Source organism: Tiliqua scincoides, chromosome 1 (assembly GCF_035046505.1).
Source record: "Tiliqua scincoides isolate rTilSci1 chromosome 1, rTilSci1.hap2, whole genome shotgun sequence".
NCBI classification, from domain to species: Eukaryota; Metazoa; Chordata; class Lepidosauria; order Squamata; family Scincidae; genus Tiliqua; species Tiliqua scincoides.
The window spans coordinates 53,950,881-53,970,011 of NC_089821.1; the positions used below are offsets into that span (position 1 = coordinate 53,950,881).

The 19,131-nt window shown below is 44.3% G+C and overlaps 1 protein-coding gene and 1 pseudogene across 1 annotated transcript in view; both read left to right on the plus strand.

Annotated features, from left to right (window-relative positions):
- OSBPL5 (oxysterol binding protein like 5) overlaps nucleotides 1–19,131 on the plus strand; it is a 161,758-nt gene that overhangs the window by 48,459 nt on the left and 94,168 nt on the right. The gene's annotated exons all lie outside the window — the stretch shown is intronic.
- On the plus strand, nucleotides 751–870 carry LOC136637098 (5S ribosomal RNA; annotated as a pseudogene).

The following is a 19,131-nucleotide window of genomic DNA, read 5'->3' on the forward strand; positions in this document are numbered from 1 at the left end:
AGAATCACAGTTTTAGATTATATAACACCAAACAGTAGAGGTGCTGCAACACACCATGTAAGCAGCCTCTTCCACTCGCTCTCGGAGCCATTTTGGGCAGCAGTGGCAATGTGCAGGCCAGGGCTTAGTAGAGGGGGTAAAGGGGGTAATTTGTACCCGGGCCCAGGGTCAGAAAGGGGGCCCAGGAGCCACAAAAAGTTCCTGGGTTCTGACATTTTCCTCTCTCACCTGAACTCGTTGCCTGTGCATGATGCTGGGGCACAACCACATGCATGCAGTGTTAACAGGAGCAGGAAGTCTGGCTCAGTTGGTAGAGCTGCCGCCTTGTATGCCTGAAGATCTGAGGCTGCCAGTTCGAAACAATCTGAAATACCCGAGAACTGACGACACGCTGAGATACTGATGAGCTGACCCTTGGTGGCAGAGAGGAGTTGCCGTCAAGTGGAGCGTGGGAGGCAAAGGGCCAGAGAGAGGCCAGACTGGGAAGGAATCTAGCTGGAACGAGTTCTATGAAAGACTAGAACTATTCAATCCACCTTGGATTAAAGTCTGAGGAGAAATCTGACGACCAAAGAAAGGCGGTATATATAAATAGTATAGTATATAACTGCTGCTGCAAGCCATACATGTGGGGCTCAGGAATGCATCCTTGAGCCTCCTTAACACAGTGTCAAATCTGGGAGGAAACTAGCCTGCCTCATTAGCTCTTTGGCTTGTGGATTCCATAACTATGAAGGAGTATATAGAAGCTCAAGCAGCAACTGTTACCCTGCACATGCCCAATCTCGTCTGATCTTGGAAGCTAAGCGGGGTCAGGCCTGGTTAGTACTTGGATGGGAGACCGCCTGGGAATACTGGGTGCTGTAGGCTTATACCATAGTCTTTCGAGACTGAAGGTTGCCAACCATAGAAGCTCAGGGACCCAGCTGCGGGGCTACAACTGCTGCAGAAGTTCATTTTGGTCCATTCTAGTGTGAGCCTAAATATGATGATGCTAATTTTCTGCAATGGATTATATTTATTAAAGACTTTAGAGAGACTTAGGAGTGTGTTTGGTTTTCCATATTACTTAATCTAGCTGCCAGTGGTGCATGGTTGGGTAGACCTAGGCTCTGCGTCAAGAAGCCTAGTAGACATTAGCTCCAAAGACTATTGTGGCTGTTAGCATCTTCCCCCTGCCCTATTTTGCCTGCCGTTCTGCCTGCCCCCATTGCCCCCTCCCCCTTTGGGAAGGGGCCCAAAAGAAATTTGTGCCCCCCTGATAAAATTTCTCTCATAGGCCCTGGTGCAGGCACTTGCAGATTGGTGAGCACTTGCATGTTGCCTTTGCTGACTGGAATGGCTCTGATGGCGAGTGGGAGGGGTCACTTGCATGGGACATTGCAGCACCTGCAGTACTTACTGCGTTGCTGCCCCTCTGGCTATGCTACTGCCAAACACTGTGGTCCATGTCAAAACACTGCATTTCTCAGTCTCCAACCATGTGTCCTTGTGGGGCCCAACCTGTGTTCCCTGTAACTCCTTTCAGGAGTGCTTGGAGTTCTATGTTGACTGCATGGGCACAGATTTGGAGCGCTGAGAGAAGCTGTACAATACCTCAGTTGTAGCTGCATAGCCTCACAGCCATTCAGCTTTCAGGGAACGGTGCCCCCAGCCCACCTTCTGTCTGTGATTCTTGTTCCCTCTTCCATGGTTTTTTTATAACCATAGCTTGCCATTACAGTCAAATCTGAACTAACTATGGTTATTGCTAACTAGAACTGCTTCCAGACTATGATTTGAAACCATACTTTGATGTGGGTTGCAAAACATAGTTTGCCACAATCTTAACTACAGTAGACTCTGATTTTTGCACATAATGGCCAACTATGACTTTAGCAAACAGTGTAAGGAAGAGAGGACTCTCCATATGAGGAGGAAGGCCACAAGTCTACAACACTTCCCCAAACTTCAGACCATCATTTGAAGACTAGGAAATGTAACATATAAATCAAATCTTGTTTGTCTAGTGCCATATTTGCACAAAGGGTTGAGATTCAAAATTATGTTCAGTTAAATTAAGCTATATTTAGATTGTTTGTTTTTATAGCAGAAAGAGCAGAAAAATCCCACCAGCATTTATGTTCTATAAAAAAAAATAACCTAGCATGATTTTCATGGGGCAAAAATCTTTTACTATGTACAATATAGCATAGGAACAATCGCAAGGGAGAGGAAAGGAGCTGCTTTTAGAGCTAAATGGCAGCAATATGCATGGGGTTTGGGAGCATGCTATTTTTATTCATATACTCTATTCTATGTATAGTAATTCTGTGGGCTATGCTGTCTCAGCAGCATAAAGCTTGTTTCATACATGGAAATTGACAAAAATTGCTAGTTCTAATTAAGGAAGCTCTTAAACACATGTTGTAGCCTGCAATCCTAAACATAGTTACTAGGGATAAATTCTGATGAACACCACGGGACTTGCTTCTGAGTTAACGTATCTAGAATTCCACGGGAAATTTAAACCTGTGCATCTCCTACCTTTCCTTGTGAGAGATTTTTTTAAGAATTTAATATCTCATTCGTGTTCCAGTGCAAAATCAAAATAGATTATTGCAAACATATTAGTAAATGATTGTGTTTTTGTATGATGGGCAGCCCAATCTTACCCGGCATGGTGATACAGTGGTGCCAACCCAGTGCCACTGGCAACTCTGGGATTGGAACCATAGCAGGTCAGAGGGTTAAATCAGTGCCTCCCAAACTCACCTGGCCAGTGACTCCCCTCTCTAATGCTGGAACCCAGAAGTGAATGGTGATGACGTATTTTGCGTCATGCGATGACATCACTGGCCACTCACTTCTGAGTTGTGAGCCTCACAGGTGTCTAAAAATAGCAGTAACAGGGCCAGGGTGGGCAGTAGGGCTTTTTCATGCGTGCAGTTTCCACACTCAGCAGTTCTACCAATTGGACCGAGCCACCTTATCACTGTTTTTCAGCTTGCATCGTGATCTTGCTGCTAAGGTGCAAGCCTCGTGTTATACCCTTGGGGGGTGCCTTGTGCCACCCCAGGGTGTCATGATGCACAGATCGGGAACCCTGGGTTAAATCATTCTCTCTTCCATGGCACTTATTTAGGCACTTATTTAACCCAAAAGTATGTTCTTAATGTAGCAAATAGTTTGGCGCTACCTGCCAATCCTCTGCAGCGTTTTTCAGTGCAGTTAATACACTGAGCATTGTGCAATGCTGGTATCAGGGTCCTGAGCAACCATTTGGAAGGGTCAGAGGCATATGTGTAGTCCAGGTCAGGCCAAAGTCCACAGCTAGAACAGCCAACCCAGATGTGTGTGTGTGGGGGGGGGAGGTTGGGACTGTGTCCCAGGTCAGAGTCCACAGCAGCAAGCAGAAATCAAAGGGGTCCGGAGGCAGGTGTGTGTATCATTGACAGATCACCTGATAATCCTTTATTTTGCTGGAAATTGCAGGATAATTTTACCCCCTCATGTTCTTTTCTTTTGTTGTTTATTCTGGGCTCATTTGTTTCACAGGATGTGTCCATCCTGACTGCTGTGTTTGTGGAGTGCTGCAGGTTTCACTTTCAGGGTACATAATCAGCCAGCCAACTTCTTTTGCTCTTTTAGTTGTAACTTCCTCCTCTCCCACACTAATCCCTCCCGCACTTTTCGTCTGAAGAGGCTTTCTTTGCTTGGGACAAACTGTTTTTCCAGGCTTGTTTCTCATCTTTCCAAAATCAATGCTTCTGAATTGGACCACTGTGGTGGAATCTCTTGAGGCAAGAACAAGCCATGTTTAAAACAATCTGGTGAGGTAGTGGTTGTGTGTGTGTGTGTTTTGTAACATTACATCTAAAACAGAATATTAAAAATATTGCTGTAAGTCTGGAAAAGTATTAACATGTTTGTTCAATTTAAGGCAAGGGTGGGCAAACTTTCAACTTGAGGGATTCTGAACCTTTAACAGATGACAGACGCTGTACCTGCTGAAATTGTTAAAGGTCCAGGATCCCTAAAGTTGAAAGTTTGCCCTCCCTTGTTTTAAGGCGTGCACTGAGAATATATAGTACCAGGAATGCTTGTGCTATACAGATGGGCAAGATACGGCCTTTGGATCACATTTTAGCCCATAGCATCTTATCTGAATTGAAACAAACAAACAACACACCCTGCTCTTAGGGGGTTTAAACCTAAATTGTTAACCCATAATAATTAGTAACTTCGTATGCAAGTTAGCTGCCTTTGAATCAGATTCTATTTGTGATGTGGAGCTGCCATGCCAGTAAGGGAGTAGGACACTTGGCTTGTGCTTAGCATCCATAACAGATGATAATAGCTTTTCATATTCAGAGACTAATCACAAAGAAAGAAAGGTATGAAATGGGGCCTTATTGAAGCGTCTTTTGCCTGTGAGCAGCAGAAAGCAAATATGCTGAATATCCTCCTGAATTAGGAGGGACGTAGAACCTCCCCAGGCCATTGTTTCTGGTAGTACCCTTTGTAAGCAAAATTCTAATGTAATTAGAGCTGCAGATATGTATGACTGGCAGCCTGAAGAGACAGCAAGTAGGGGCTCGGGTCAGCTGTGCATCGCCAACAGCTGTGGATAAGGGAAGTAAGGACAAATGTCCTCAAAAATCAAATTACAGAGAGAGGAGATCCAATCTTTCTTTTATTAGTTGCATGTGAATGCATTGAGCCTAAGAAATTGAACAGATGAATGCATGCATGGGAAGCTGGTTCATCTAGGTCAGTATGGTCCCCTGGTTAAGAGGCACTTTTTCAAGTGGGTGCTCCTCTTTTATTTAGCAGGGGGAGAGTAACTGGCCCTCCTCACCCCGGCAGTGTCTTTTCTAGTGGCTGTCTGCTGGTGTTGCATCTTTTTAGATTGTGAGCCCTTTTGGGACAGGGAGCCATTAGATATTTGATTTTTCTCTGTAAACCGCTTTGTGAACTTTTTGTTGAAAAGCGGTATATAAATACTGTTGTTGTTGTTGTTGTTGGTCACTCTGCTGAGCAATGGCTCTCCAAGGCTTCAGACAGGAATTTCTCTGCCCTGCAAGTGTCAGGGGTTGAAGTAGGGAAGCTGATGAAAGAGGTTCTTCATCACTGCTTCAATCCAGGCTTCAGGTCACTGAGTGCTTCAAGACTGCAAACCTGATTCTCTAGGGGGGAGTGCAACCATCTCAGGAACGGTTGGAGGCCAATTCCCAGATCCTGCTCTCCAACCAATAGCATCTCCAACTTGCCTGGATAAAGTTTCACTTTGTTCATATACATCTGCTCCCTCCCAGCTTCCAAGCACCAGGATTTCCACTGGCTCCATTAAAAACAAGAAATACAACTTGGGTGTCATCAGCATACTGATAAATCCTTAGCCCAAATATCTGAATAACAGCACTCAGTAGTTTCAAGTGTTATTTGTCTTCAAAGGGAGATGAGGGAGATCCTTGCAGCACATCAAGGTCAGCAGCTAAGAGGCAGAGCAAACGTTCCCCCCAGCACCATCTTCTGGAATCTCCCATCTAGGAATGAGATCCCATATAATTTGGGATCTACTCCCTCTCTCCTTTCAGGCAACACAGAAGGGTATCATGATTAAGGGCATCAGAAGGATAGACACAGGATATAATGTTATTGGCAAAGTATATTTATTGGATCATTGTTTTTCTTGTTGTTTTTCTGGAAAATTTGTATAAAAAGGAAAGCCTTAGTAACAAATGTTATAAATGCAGCATTTCCTCCCCCCAGTTCACCTTTCTCCTTTTGATTCTGCCTCTAATGCTTTTCTATTTGATCACACTCATCGAGTTTGACTTCCTAACCCAGAAATCTCCTCCTCCCATTCCAGTCCCCTTTTTGTGTTTTTCCCCCCTCTTGGTGACTTGTGCAATGAAAACTTTCAATGAAACACTAATTTTTTAAAAAATGAGATCATCAGAAAAACATATCTCCAGCCACACTGGCTTTATTTTCTGGTTATAAAGAATGAGTGTTCAAAGCAGTCAGATAGCTGATATTAAACTTTGACTCTGCAACAAACTGGTAGTGATACATTTGGTTTCTTTTTCAGGACTTCTTTTTTCAGTTTGCGATGTAATTTACACAGGGGCTTTGTACAGTATTTGCTTTTTAAACTTTTTCAAGTTTGGTTTAGTTTGCTCATTTCTCTGTATCTAGACCATGTTTAGTCTAGACGTCAAGATTGCTACCAGCAATCTTGATATGAAGAGACAAAGGCTTTTTCTTTGAGGAAACAAATCTCAAGTCAATCATTTAGCAACACTTACTGTTCCCTCTTAAATATTTTGAGGCATCCAAATATACCCCAGTGTTTGAAATGTGACTTACAGCCCAGTCCTGTGCAGGATTGGACTGCCAGCTGGAGTACTTTGCAACAACAGACTACAAGTGGATCATGTCCTTATAATCAAATATCAAAAGGCTGTTGTGTCGGCACCAAGTGGTGGTCCACAGACTTCAGAGCAAGGAGTAGCTCAAAATAAATAGAGTTCAGAGATATTTAGCTGCTCTCTAACCTCTCATTGTCTCTTTCATCCTTAAGAACTGCACAGGTTCTTATAGTATCTTTTTAAAAAACAACAGCTTAACCTTTTTTTTAGTAGAGAGTCCATTACTATTCCAGCATATATGTGCAAAACAGCTATGATATTTAAAGTGATTTTTCCAGTTTGGGCAGCATGCAGAACTGGTTCATTTATATTCTGTCCTCTGTACAAGCAAGGCAGTGGGAATGTCCAGAACGTTTTTTGGACTTGACAGGTTTATTCATCTGAAATCCATCATTTCGTTTTCACTTCTAAAGGTCAAACTAAAGAAACGCATGGGATGCAGGGTACCTTGGTAATATCAACCTTTAAATACACCCGCAAAGTGCACAAACATATTGAACATTCTCCCTGCCTGCACAAAGCAGCACACATTGCAGATGCAGGAGTAGCTTGAAAAGGGGGGAGGGCAATCTAACACTCTCCTAAAACATATATGCTTGGAAGCAATTTTCATTCACTGCAGGGAAGCGACTATTATAAACCTGCTCATATACAGGATGAAGTTGGCAGAGGCCCAAATACTTCAGGACCAAGAGAATAGGCTGTCACATGCAAATCCCCTCATCCTATCTTATTTTTTATTTCTTCCATTATAAAGGCAGCATATTGAGGCTTTACAAGTGGTCTCCCATCTAGTTCCTGACCAGCTGCAGACTGTCTTAGGGCCAAATCCTACCAACTTTCCATCCCTGATGTAGCTGTTCCCAAGGTCTGTGAGCTGCATCCTGTGGTGGAAAGGTAGTTATGAAGGCCTCCACAAGGTAAGGGAATGTTTGTTCCCTTGCCTTGGGGCTGCATTGTAGCGGCACCGGTGCTGGAAAATAGTGTTGGGTCCTTAGTTTCATCAGAGTTGCTGCTTTATCAGCCCATATTAGGGACCAGAGATCACTTCAAGAATCTTTTGATAGCATTTTAGAGTAGCATTGAATCCAGAGGAAGGTGAACCTGGGATGCACGACACAGAGGTTACCACAGGAAAGGAGCTTTGCAGAACACTAAAACTTGAATGCAAGTTCACACATGCACATTCTCCACTTGATGACTACTTTGATAAGATGGAGTGAGTTTGGAGGAGGGCGACTTAAGATGGTGAGGAGTCAAAATCCCAAATCCTTTGAGGAATGGGTCAAGGAATTTAGTTTGTTTAGTCTAGAGAGGAAATGACATAACAGCACTATCCTCGGCATGTCTACTTGGAAGTATTTTCCAGTTATTTCAGTGGGACTGACTCCCTGTTAAGTGTGTCTAGGATTGCAGCTTAAGGGGAGATACGATTGCTGTCTTCAAGTATCTGGAGGGCTGTCACGCCAAAGATGGAGAGGGCTTACTCGCTAAGGTTCCTAAGTGCAGGGCTGGAATAAATGGATTCAAACTACCAGGAGGTTGATTTAAGCTAAGCGTGAAGATGAGTTTTCCAAGAGCTGTCTGGCACTGAAACACAGTGTGATAGTGGGCTCTTCTTCATTGGAGGTTTTCAAGCAGAGGCTGGGTGGCTACCTGTCAGAGTTGCTGTAGCAGTTGCCTGCACTGAGTGGTAGCTGAGCCAGTAGATAACTTCCAATGTCTCTTGTGTGATTCAAGCAGTTCAGCCATCACAGTTCAAACGCTGCAGAGAGAGCTTTCATATCACCTGACATTCCCTAACAACTCATTTAGGTCTACGTCTGTCTCCACGGAGCACCAAAAGCTGATTGGTACTGAGTTCAACATATGATCTTGGCAGGCACATGACAGCCTTGGCCTGAGGCAGTTTTACTGAAAGTCAGTATGACCTGCTAGAAAACCACAGCTGTCCTAGTTGGTGGTCATGTGTCCTCAGTTCCCAGCTGAAAGTGGGTGGAACTAAACAGTTGGCAGAGCTCTAGCAAGTGCAAAGCTATGGAACAGCTACCTCATAACTTTGATGTAAGGGAGATATGGATTGTGGTTGTAAAGGATTGTGGTCTTGCAGACCTGTGGAAGCTCATGTGGCCAGGGCCTTAAACCCTCAGTATTAAGTATACATTTGGGTACAATGTGTTTAGGTTATGATGAGGAGCCGTCCTAGCCTTCATGCCTGTGGCATTATTATGGGAGAGAGGTCCCAAAAAATGATGTGCGCATTTCTTTGTGTGGCCATTGTAATTGGCAAGAATTGATGCTGCTTAAATACTAATTTGTTTTGTATTATGGCTGAAAGAAGCTAATTATTTTTTAGAGAAAATGTGCCAATCTTTTAGTTACTGCAGGCTGGCAGAGCTAGTTTAGTAGCAAGAAGGGGGAAAAAATAGGCATTAATTATTGTGATAGGGGAGAGAATGGTACAATTATTGGAGGAACAAAATAGACTTGTGCCCAAATGAATAATACCATATGTGTGCTGCTTACTACTTGGCATCTGTTTGTCTGAGAGCGGCAGCTGTGGAATGGAGCTCTGACTGCCTGGTTTCAAGGGACCACTTGAATGCAAAAACATATTGCTTGATGGTGGATACGTGCTTGCCATACTCCTATCAGCTGGGACTTTGCTGCGAGCACTGCATCTGCAGAATAACTAGCAGCAGGTTGTGCTTCATTTTGGGAAACCCCGTCATGTTCAGTCAGAAGAAACATGCCATATTCCCACTGAATGCTAGCACCAGTTCTATCCAGTCTCTTTCCCTCCTCTCCCCAATCTTCCTCAGGTTTGTGGGCAATTTTGGAGATTCTGTACAGGTTGGCTCAGCTGGTGCTTCTTGGTTTTCACTGAGGTTCTGAAGCCCTCTACATCTTTAAGCTATCTTTTCCTGTCTCCCCTTCAACTATGGTCTCCCCTATGTCAGAGGTTAGTTTGTAAGCTCCACATGGCAGAGACCTGTCCTTGTACAATATCTGTCAGAAGTGCCAGGCGTGAAGGTTATGAAAATAAACATCTCAATAACATTCTTTGTGGTTGCTGAAGGATTGACTATCGTCCCCAGTGCAAGTGTCTGTGGAATGCCATGTATGTTTGGTGTAGCTCTGTTGAAAATGGTGGAATGTTACCATAGATTTGTTGAAAAGTCATAGTGAGTATGCAGCACTTGTTTGCAGCACTTGTGTTATATGGTTATATTTGGTCTGCAGATTTTGGGGTTCTGAAACTCATCTTGCCCGAGTCATTAAGGTGTTAAATCACCCCTCTTTTCTGTTTTGGATGCAGGTATCTGAGTGTGTTGGTTTCCTGTATACTTAATAACAACAACAATACTGGTATTTATATACCGCCTTTCTGGTAATTGGATTACTCCTCTGACTTTATTCAAGGCGGTTCACATAGGCAGGCTATCTCTAAACCCCTGAGGGAATTTTTACAATAACAGAAAGAACCACACATTTCAGATGGATCTTTCATGGTCTGGTATCACTTCTGGCCCCCAGTTGCCTCCCACGCTGGCTGACAAGCAGCTCCTTCATCTCTCACTTGAAGGGCAGACAAGACGCTTCTTCGCTCACACTAAAGAGCAGGTGGAATAACTCAGCTCAGCTTGTCAGCTGCTTCAAGGTCTTGCCATTCACGACCTGCCGGTGGCCTCGAACCTTCAGATGTTATCTTCAGGCTAACGAAGGCTCTGCCCTCTAGACCAGACCTCCTGCCCTTGATGCCTACTTGATGCCTTAATGTGGCATCCTCTTTTCAACAGACCAGTACATCCAGAAATGGTATCTTGCCTCCACCTCCTCTTCCGCAGTGAACATGATGGCAAGGTGAATGTTGTTAATGTGATGCAGGAACGAGGCCAGTTCCGTCTCCCTTTGGTCCCAGATTGAAAAGACATCATCCATATAACAGACCCACACTACAGGTTTATGTGCCACTGTTTCCGAAGCTATAGATTCAAATTTTTCCCTATGGAGATTTGCTACCACTGGGCTCAGCAGGCTCCCCACAGCATGCCATCCATTTGTTCAAAAAATGGCTGATTCCATATGAAATACTTAGATGTGAGTCAATGATAAAATAACTCTACAATGTCCTTAGGGAAAATATCCTTTATCTGTTGCATTACTTCCCCATTTGAACTTTGGTAAATAACGATTCCATGTCAAAACTACCATCTAGGCAATGGCTGTCATATGGTAACCCTTCACTTTTTCAACAAATGGGCTGAGTCCTTTATGAATGTGGGTGTATTTCCAACAAATGTTTGAAGCATCCTTGTTAAGTGTTTTGCAACATCATATTTGTGCACCAATGGTGCTCACAATTGGCCTTAAAGGGATTGACCATTTGTGGATTTTTGGCAGCCTATATAGTCTTGGTGGTAGTGCCTTGGAGTGTGGCATAAGCTCTTCTTCACATTTGGTTCTAAGCTAGATTTTTTCAGTTACTCATTTGTGTTATGAACCACTTGTGTCGTGGGTTCCTTAGAAATCTTCTTGTCGGTGTTTGGATTCAGCAATGCCCTTGTCTTAATCTGATAGTTTTGTGTCCTCATTACAACTGTTGCATTGTCGTGGGGGGATGGGGGATTGGCTTTCCTTAGTATCCTGGCAGCATAACTTCTGATCACTTCAGCCATTTCTTTTGACAGCATCTGGATGGCTGTCTCTATATTGGCAATAATGTCTGTTCCAGGATGACTTTGGGAGAGATGGCAAAGTTACCTCCTTTTTTCAAGATGGACATTTGGTCTGTCATTAACTCATGGTCAGAATGATTCACAACCACACGGTTCTCCCACCTACTCCCTGTCATCCTCTTATCTTCTTTCTTAAGTCTCTCAAATTTCCTATTCTCTCTCCTTATTCTTTCTTTTCCTCCTTTCCATTGTTTCTATTACTATCATATCCACCTTTTCCCAATTCTTCGTTCCTATGATGTTACTGAGGTGTAAGTGCCTCTTTAGTAAATCACAATCGATACTTGTCAGATTGTGTGGAATCGCATGCAGTTCTTCCCACAGAAGCACTTTCTCTGTATGATGGTAAATCCATGATGCCTGACTGGTTTTTCATTTTCTTTTTAGCTTTAGAAAGTTCAGAATTGTATCTTGTTGTTGGCAACCTTCAGTCTCGAAAGACTATGGTATCGCGCTCTGAATGGTGGTACTGGCACAGCGTCTAGTGTGGCTGGAAAGGCCGATTTGGGAGTGACAATCCCTTCCACACTGGAAGCAAGTGTAGTGGTCTGTCTCCCTGGCTATGGGCCTTCCTTCTTTGCCTCTTTGCCTCAGTCTGTTGGCAAAGTGTCTCTTCAGACTGGGAAAGGTCATGCTGCACAGCCTGCCTTCAAGCAGAATGCTCAGAGGCCAAGGTTTCCCATCTGTTGAGGTCCAATCCTAAGGCCTTCAGATCCCTCTTGCAGATATCCTTGTAGTGCAGCTGTGGTCTACCCGTAGGGTAGATACTATCAGTGTCCCAACATCATAGTAAAAATACTAGTGAGCTTAGGCTATCCATTTTCTTCCTTCACAAGTTCTCCAACTCCCAAAGCTCTAAACACATTTCCTCCCTATAGAGGTGTTTTACATACATACTGAGGCTTTCGTGGTCAGCATATCCAATAGTCCATTTAAAAGTGTCTGTGCTTTAACAATCTAAGGTAGCAGGTGACTGGTCATTTGGCTAATAGACAATTTAATGCTTAGGCACTGATTGAAAACCCTGCCTAGTAATTAGTAGGACTTAAAACTCTGTTTTCTTCCAGGGAGGGGGAATGGAATGGTGGTGATCTCTGGATCATGGAACCTTTGAAAATGCCCTCCACAGATGGGGGCCAAATGTCAGGCAAAAGACATTTTATTTGACCATGGCCGCCAAGCCCAGACACTTTTAATTGGATATTCTGGCCATGAAAGTCTCAGTATGTTCAGCTCAGTGCTATTCCATTATACTTATTTAGCAAGTAGAGTACTGGCTCTTTTATTTTAGAACTGGAACTCATAGTTCTCAGATTTTGAAAAGTGCTATTATGTGACACTGAGAGTGTCATTTATGGGTGGGGGGGGGAAAGAAGATTCCACAGTATTGTAATAAAACTAGAGGCTTTTTAAAGATTTTTTTTTAAACTTTCTTGGTCTAGAGAATGGTTTGAAGACATAGGGTGCACACGGCTGAAATTAGAACTCTGGGGATGGAAAACTGCTTGGAAACTATACGTAAGCTTGTTTGTCTGTCCTTAAACAGAAGACAGAGTATATGTCATAAATAAATGTAAAATAAATCATACCATGGAAACAGAATAAATGGATTTACATTGGCCTGGAACATCATTCGAACATAAAGATGCAAACAAAACCCACCTTTTTCACATACTTGAGTAAGTGGTTGTCCTGGGTCAGAGGAACTTAAAAATGTCCTTTGAAGGGACATGACACCAACCTCCCTGTATATGGCTCACTGCTTCATTTGCATGGGTGCCTTCCAGGTAGGTAGTTTATGTAGGACCCCTGCGGTTTTTTGAAAGAAAGGTGCATTTCTCTAATTGCTTTCCTTTAGACTTAATTTTGCCTATAATTGAGAGCCCAACCCTGAGCTTGGCGTGCCGGCTTCTTGCCGGCACACACTGTCGCAAACATGCTGTAAGGCATGTCTGCACGGCTTACACAGGATCAGCACCCATGCTAGCCCAGCACTGGCTGGTGCTGGGCTAGCGCTGGGCGAGTGCCCGTCCTCCACTACTTGGCAGTCAAATGGACCGCTGAGACGTGGCACGGTAAGCAGGGGCAGGGAAGGGGGTAGGGAGGAGATGTTCCGGGGAGGGGGGAGGCAGGCAGAGGGCGAGGAGGAGGCGTGATGGGGAGCTGGGGAGAGAGTGGGCAGCAGGCGTGCCGGGGGAGGGAGGGAGGGAGGCGAGTCCTGTGGAACTTTGCTCCACCGAATCCAAGGCGTTCATGTGGGGCTCGGCACCCTACACGAACACCTTTAATGTGAGTAGCCCCATTGCGGGACTGCTTCCCTTACCTGGGAGGACGAAAATCCCCTTCCCCCGAGGTGCCACGCGTGGTAGCCCAGGCTGAACAGGATGCAGTGGCAGACGTTTTCGGTGTTGCCGAAACTGGGTGCCCTGGGAAGCTCAGGATTGGGCTGCCCATCTGATAGTTATAACTGAATCATAAATTGGAAATTAAAATAAGACTGCAATACTAAGTGTATTTGAAAGTTAAAATGCTAATAAAATCAACTTAAGACTTAAGAGAAAAGACATTTAGGATGGGTGCAGTAATGTGAAATGTTCTGTTTTTCTATTTTGGAAAGCGCGCGCGCGCACGCGCGCACACACACACACACACACACACACACACACACACACACACACACACACACACTTTATCCCAATGCCCCCAATATATATATTTTTTTCCTGATGCTACCACAATGTATTCTTTTCTCATCCCTACCTCATCACTGTTGTATTGATAGGATATTTACAAAATCGTTTTGTAAGGCTGTTGGTCAAATGCCTTTCTTGACAACCATACAATTATTTAAAAAAACTTGCAGTGCTGAAAATTGTGATAAACTTGGACCGCAGTTCTGTATGTAGGAGTAAGTTGCATTGAAATCAGTCATAATTGCTTCTGAGTAGCAATCCATGTGATTGGGCAGCAAGTTTTCCAGTGAGGACACTATATGCCAATTCCTAAGAAAACATATAGTCTGGCCTCTGACTTTTTTGAATTTGAAGATGACTGGTAGACTGGTTTTCTTTAATAAAATACTCCAGTTAGCCATCTATCCACCACCCAGCTGTCCAACCTTTAATCAAATGCATGGTTTGATTTTTTCGTCTACGTTAAAACATTTTCTGTTGCTATGAAATTTTACTCCACCATCCACTGACTCAGCCAAATGTTGAGGCAAATGGCTTTGAAGGCAGATAGTTGATCTGTGTGAATGTCATATAAGGACAGAGATGGAAGGAGGAGGAGGAAACTCCTTATCCTGCCTCTGAAGCTTTCCCATAGTAAATGTCCTTAGGTAAGGAAACACAGCAAGCAGAAATTCCCAGAATGAGAGAGAGTTTTTTGCAGTCCAGTAGCTAAGGTTCAGGATCTCACACTGCTGGTATTAGCAGAAGCTAAAATAGTGGTTACAGCATTACTCTTGGGACAATGTATGCCCAAAATAACACCTACCAGTGTTAATAAAGCTAACTGGGGTCAGAGCCCAATCCTCTCCAACTTTCCAGCACTGATGCAGCTGTGCCAATGGGGCCTACATGGCAATGAGCAGTGGAGAAGGCCTCCTCAAGGTAATGGAACCTTTGTTCCCTTACCTTGGGTCTGCATTGCAGCTGCATCAGTGCTGGAAAGTTGGATAGGATTGGGCCCTCAGTCTTCCATTTGGTGATGTCATTCTTGTGAACCTAACACCAAAGGCCCTAGTTCTAGAGATTTGGCACAGAAGCTTTTAAAATAGGGAATGCTGCCAATTTGTATGCGTCACAACTTCTTGTCAACATCACCATGTACTAGACATATCGTTGCTCCCAGTCCACAAACTGTGTTTCTAACCCGGGGCATTTAAGAGGGTTCTAAAAGTGGAAATGGAGAAAAATTGGCATGCAAGCACACACAGTATGCTTAATCCTCTGGGTTGTAGTCCAGGACTTCATTGTGTGTGCACATGTTCCATTAGTTAATACAGACTGGGCCTAATTTTTTAAGTAGTTCACCCATTGAAGTGCCCTATTTCTTTAAAAGGCAAATCAGGTGTTTGAAGCTTAATTGTCTTGCTTCACCTGTTTTACTTATTCTCCAGTGAGTGAAGGTAGAAAGAGTCCAGCTTAAGGCCCTTCTGCTTTTTGGACAAATAGATCATCTGGCACTTTGCCTCGGGGAAGCATCAGGTAGAAAAGCTGTGGAGGTGGTGAAGGTTGTCAATTGACCACTTTGTCCAGTTTGAGGGTTTTTTGTCCAATGACAGGTGACATTTATGTTGATGAAATTAGGATTAGAAAAAGAAGATTGCAGGGGTTTTTTTCTGATATTTTTTTAGGCAGGCAGATATGGGACACCAGATTATAGCGCATGTGCACATTTTGGTGTGACTGAGCTTCCACTCCATTCTTAGATTTCTTCACAAGAAAGTAGATTGCCAAACCTCTGTCTGAGATACTAATCATTTATGAGGGCCGTGCTTCGGATTGCATGCAATCCAGGGTGTGTGTTCATTGCCAGGGATGTGACTTGAAACCCTGAAGCCACCAGGCTGGACCAGCCACATGTCAGAGAAGGAGCCTTCAGGTTTCTGTACCTGCCTCTACAAGTTCTGGTCTGACCTCATTTAGGGTTACCAACAAAATATTGGGGGGAAAAAAAAAGAATTGGCAACCCTAGGTGAGATCAGATATGGCTTTCCTTACTGCGAATCCATCAAGAGGAGACAAAGGAAGGAGATTTACCAAATGACTTTTACTTCAGGATTAATGTACCATTGATTATAATGTAAGAGAAACCCTGCTGGGTCCATCTAATTTCATAAATGCTTCCAGGAAGTGTTCAAGTTGGGTAGGATCAGAGGCAACAACTTTCCTGTCAACATCTGGTATTTAGAAGTGTGGTCTCTCTGAATATAGAGACTGTGGGCCCAATTCTATCCAGCTTTCCAGTCTCACTACAGCCACAATGCAGTTCTGAGATAAGGGAACAATGCCTATACATATGTTCCCATAGCTTGAGGAGGACTCTGTGATTGCCCCCCCCCCCACTGCAGGATGCAGTGCACACCCTGTTGGCACAGCTGCATCAATGCTGGAATGCTGGATACGATTAGGCCCTGCATTTGACTGACATGGCTCGTATCCATTGATAGACCTATATGGTTCATCAAATGTGTTTATTCACTTTTTCCCACCTTAGTTCATGACCATCTTTATGATATTGTAAATTACGCAAGTTAATTGCCCTTGTGAGAAAAAGGACTTTATTTTCCCTATCTTAAATTTACTGCTTTCTGTTTTCACTGAGTGACCTCTGAGTTCTATGATTATGTAAGAGGAAAAAAAATCTCTCAGCATCATGCATATTTAAAAAAACAACCAAAAACCTCTGCCATGTCTCTCCTTAGTTCCCCCCCCCCCGATTTAAGGAGCCTCCAAACCTTTCCTCCTAGAGAAGGTGCCCTTTTTTGTACCTTTTTCAGTTCACTGTGCCTTCTCTGATGAGGCAACCAAAATGTGTACAGTGTTCCTCTTGTAAAGGCAGTATGATACTGAAAATTCTCATTTACTTATCTTGAATCTTCTTTGCCATTTTGTTGTTCATTCTTTCAGTAAGGAAAGGTTCTTCTGGACTGCTTCACAGTCTGCTTGGGATATTGCCTCCAGAATACTTTGCTGTCGTTTGAAAACATAACTCTAGATAATTAAATAGCACGGGGCCCCAATCCTTTTCTGCAGTGGAGTCATTAGGGAAGTGCAGAGGGTGTGGACCACACCAGGTGACACCATGGTGGCGTGACATCAAAATGACTGTTTATCACCTGCAAGTCCACCTGCTTGGCTGCATGCTACCTTCTGCGCCAGCCAGTGTCAGGGGCTGCAGCGCTGCCAGCTATCTCATTGGATAGTGTCCCAGCATGCCTTGTGCTATGCTGGCTGGGGTGCTAACCATCCAAGGAATTCAATCAGCATAACACAAGGCATGCTGGGGTGCTACCCGGTGAGGTAGCTGGCCATGCTGCAGCCCCTGGTGTTGGGTGGCAAAGAAGGCAGCACAGAACTGAGTGGGCAGCTTGGGAGCCTTCACACGACAATGGGCCTGAAATGATACACTGGCAAAGCTGGACGGGGCGGAGCCAGCCATCGCATGCACAGGGTGACACCAACTCTAGTGATGCCACTGCTTTTCTGAACTCCCCTACCTTCTTAGGTGAGATATATCCTTTTCCATTATGGTATCAAGCCTTAATTATTTCCTTTGAGAGTTCCATCAGGCAAATTAATTGCTGGCATTCAGTTACCAAGCCTAGATGTTCTGATTTCTGCATGCTGTTGGTTATTAATTCCTTGGTTTGTTTATGGACTTCTGCTTTTTTGGTGGCTTTGCTTAGTTGTGTTGATACTGTTTTGGTAGATTTTCATTCTGGGTTTATGCTTATAACTGAGCACTTACTAATTCGATAATTAGGGCTATGCAAACTGCTGCTTTAGGGCCCAATCCTATCCAACTTTCCAGCACTGTTGCAGCTGCAATGCAGCCCTAAGGTAAGGGAACAAATGTTCCCAGACCTTGAGGAGCCTTCTGTGATTGCCTTCTCACCACAGGATGCAGTGCACACCCCATTGCCATAGCTACATTGGCACTGGAAAATTGAATAGGATTGGGCCCTTAGTTCACAATCGTAACCTAAGGCCTGCTCAGAAGTAAGTCCTATTTTGTTCAACAGGGCTTACTCTCAGGAAAGTGTGGTTAGGATTGCAGCCTTACAGCCCAATCCTGCGCTCCTGTGGCATGCAGCTGCAGCAGCATCAAAAACGGCTGCCGCCACATCCTGCGTGTCAACGGCAACCATGAGTGGCACCTTGGCAGAAGGGGACTTTCATCCCCTTCTCTGAGGTAAGGGAAGTAGCCCCGCAATGAGGCTACCTGATTCACCGCTGACCAAAAGGGAAGAGCGTTCACGTAGGGCCCCGAGCCCCACATGAACACTCTGGATCCGGTGCAGTGGAGCTCCACTGGACCCGCCTCCCTCCCTTCCCAGTCCCTCCCCCCTGGCACGCCTCCTCCCTGCCCTCTCCCTGCCTCCCCGGAACACCTCCTCCCCACTTCCCCCCGCCCCCACTTACCTTACCACAGCTTGGCAGTCCATGTGACCACCGAGCAGCGGAGGCCGGGCCGGGTTAGCATGGGTGCTCACCCAGTGGTAAGCCTTGCAAACATGCCTTATGGTCGAGCCCAGCATTGGGCTCTTAATCTCCTACTTTAGTAGCGTTTGAATATATTGTGTGTCTCTTGTCAGAATTTTAAACAGGAAGAGTTCTTCAAACAAAACAAATAAAACTACCTTTTAGCAAAACTGTTATTTTATTACTGCTGGGTGGTGCATAGGTCTATATACTATGCTCTATTCTCCTTCAAAAGTTAATAGTCAGTGGGAAGTAGCTACTAATAAATATCTCATCCTGAACTCCAGGCGAATAACCTCTTACTGCCTTTTGGATATTATATACCAAAGGGCTCTTGACCTCTGATTAAGCAGAAAAGGTTTCATTTTGCTTTGTTGCTGGTCTGTAAATTTTAGTGAGAGCCAGTCCTCTGTACAGTCAGGTGGTCTCCTCTTGGTCCTTGTTTGGGACTCAGCTAAGGTAAGCAGTCCTCTCATCAAGAGGGTATGATGTGGTTAGGGGAGTTCTATGCCAGCATTGCATCTGATTTCCTATGCTGGGCCTGGCTCTGCTATTGACCTTAAAAAGCAATAGGATGCTGCCTTATATTGAGTTGGGCCTTTGGTCCATCCAGATTGGCATTGTCTGCTCTGACTAGCAGCAGCTCTCCAGGGTTTCAGAGAGGATACTTTCCCAGCTGTAGCTGGAGATACCTGGGATTAAGCCTAGGACCTTCTACTTGCAAAGAGGAGCTACACTGTTGAGCTGTAGATCTTCCCCAAGGTT